Genomic DNA, 3,174 nt, shown 5'->3' on the forward strand with positions numbered 1-3,174 from the left:
CCTTTCAGCCGTGGGGGCGTTATAATGTGACGGCCAATCCCACTATTCTTTGGTAAAAGAGTAGCCCAAGAGTTGGCGGTGGGTGGTGTTGACTAGCTGCCTTCTCTCTAGTCTTATACTGCTAAATTAGGGACGGCTAGCGCAGATAGCCCTCGTGGACAGTGGGTGCACTATAAGATAGAGAGAATGTTTAAAACAAAAACGCTTTAGGGGAAAATAAAGGTTAGTTATTTCAGCCAAATAAATTATGAAGCTGAAATTTGTGTGCAATCGTTAAAGGAAATTTCCCCAAAGCAGAGAATAGGAAAATATGCTCGTTTTCTTGAAATTGTCGCATAAGGTTTTGTTTGTTATTGAATTTCGCGCAAAGCTACACGAGGGCTATTTGCGTTAGCCGTCCCTAATTTAGCAGAGGGAAGGCAGCTAGTCATCACCACCCACCGCCAACTCTTGGGCTACTCTTTTACCAAAGAATAGTGGGATTGACCGTCACATTATAACGCCCCCACGGCTGAAAGGGCGAGCATGTTCGGTGGAACGTGGATTCGAACTCGCGACCCGCAGATTGCGAGTCGAGCGCCCTAACCACCTGGCCATGCCGGGTCTTTCGCGTAAGACTACGCAAAAGCTAACTACGTTCAGCCATATCTAATTTTGAACTTATAAACTACAGGGAAGAAAACTAGTCAACAACACTCACCAGAAACTCTTCCATTGCTCTTTTCTGATCGAATTACAAGGTATACGATTTAACCGTCATCCTTATAGCATATCCACGACACTAAAGTACGAACTGCAGATTTGTGGTAACGTGACGTAAACCACTGAACTAGACCACGCCCTGCTCAAGAAATATTTCTAATATTTGTGCCGTTCTTCAGGCGATTTTCAATAAGAAATACATCCCAAAACGTTGCATTAAGAATACGTATAGATTTAAAACATGCTTTTTTTTTTATATACATTATATTTTTTGATGAAATATCTTTTAATAGCCATCTATGTTTTTACCATTTTTCTATTTCACAAAGCTTATATTTTTCATTATTTCCTCTCTTATACCTACGACGACAATATTAGCTGATATGTTGACCAGGTTTTGCAGTTATTTTTGGGGCCGGGTGTAGCGTATCGGGCTGCGCATGGTAATGTTCAAGACTCGAGTCGTAATACGCCACAGAGCACGTTATAATCTTTCAGTAGTAGTTCAGTCAATTTAGAAAAATATCCTAAAACCCAAAAGAAATTTGAACAGAAATGATTTTTTATTTTATTTTTATGTCTGGATATGTTTCTCAAACAACATATTAAAAATCTCTTTTGCCTCTGCGTACAAAGTAAGATTTTTGCCCCCCCCCCCCACCACACACACACCATAACGCGAAGGGGAGGATAGGGACAGGTTTAGTATCTCCCATTCCCTCATTTACGACTCGGAGTGCTCACAGATAGCCTTTTGTATATTTTTGTGTTTAACTTCAAACAAACGACTCGAAGCTTATTATGAGTTTTATTATCCGTCATCTTTAGTTAGGCTGTTTGTTTAAGAGGAAAACTGTACAATTGCTATCTGCACCGTGTTCACTGCAGGGATCGAACTCCGAATTTCAGTATTATAGGCCTTCCAACTTACTGCTGGGCTACTCGGGGATTCGTTCTGTTTAAAAGTACTTTGAAATGCTTATTAACTTTTAACAAATACTTTCTTTATTAGTTATTTTGTTATTTTAGTCTTGTTTTGTCTAACGTTTATAAAGTATAGTATTATCGTTTTTAATCTTTCTGAAGGTTGAGAATCAGTCAGGACTCAGGTGATACACGTGTTGTTTTAGAAAGAATGTTTGAAATAGTTGTATTAATCGAGTCCTGGACTTTGTGTGTCGCAATTTTGAAATAAAATAAAAATTCATTCTGTTGTTAAGAGCTGAACATTTAATCTGATGCTAAATTTTAAAATGTAGAATTTTATTTATTGTTAAAAACTGAACGATATAATCTGGTTCTAATGTTTAAAATGTAGGATTTTATTTATTGTTAAGAACTGAACGATATAATATGGTTCTAAAGTTTAAAATGTAGGATTTTATTTATTGTTAAGAACTGAACGATATAATCTGGTTCTAATGTTTAAAATGTAGGATTTTATTTATTGTTAGGAACTGAACGATATTATCTGGTTCTAATGTTTAAAATGTAGGATTTTATTTATTGTTAAGAACTGAACGATATAATCTGGTTCTAATGTTTAAAATGTAGGATTTTATTTATTGTTAAGAACTGAACGATATAATCTGATTCTAATGTTCAAAATGTGGGATTTTATTTATTGTTAAGAACTGAATGATATAATCTGGTTCTAATGTTTAAAATGTAGGGTTTTATTTATTGTTAAGAACTGAACGATATAATCTGGTTTTAATGTTTAAAATGTAGGATTTTATTTATTGTTAGGAACTGAACGATATTATCTGGTTCTAATGTTCAAAATGTAGGATTTTATTTATTGTTAAGAACTGAACGATATAATCTGGTTCTAATGTTTAAAATGTAGGATTTTATTTATTGTTAAGAACTGAACGATATAATCTGGTTCTATTGTTTAAACTGTAGGATTTTATTTAATGTTAAGAACTGAACGATATAATCTGGTTCTAATGTTTAAAATGAGCAGTTTTATCCATTGCTAAAATTAAAAATTAATCTGGTCTTCATTTAAAACTTAGAATGTTATCCTTTGTTAAGAACTGAACCATTTACTATGATTCTAATATTTCAAATTTAGGGTTTTATCTACTGTTAAAACAGAACTACTAAACTATGTAAGCTCTAATTTTTAAAATTTAGGGTTAATTAAGATTAATTCACATAGTAAAGAAGTTATATAAAGAAAAATAACGTTTTATATTTTAAGTAAAACGATAACGTAGTGTGACTTAACTCTCGTATTAAAATCTGCTTATCTATCAATAATGAACGTTTCTGAAACGTCGTTTAAACGACGTTTTAATTAATATTTTCTACACCAGATGGCGACGGAAAACGAACACATATATCAAAATTTGACGTAAAGACTTTTACCGACACTCGAACTAATTTTGGTTCTAAGGACTGATCTGACGAATTCCAAACATATATGAGAAAGTACATGCATTATTATTATTTCCCCTAATTTCG

Source organism: Limulus polyphemus, unplaced genomic scaffold (assembly GCF_000517525.1).
Source record: "Limulus polyphemus unplaced genomic scaffold, Limulus_polyphemus-2.1.2 Scaffold598, whole genome shotgun sequence".
Lineage (NCBI taxonomy): Eukaryota > Metazoa > Arthropoda > Merostomata > Xiphosura > Limulidae > Limulus > Limulus polyphemus.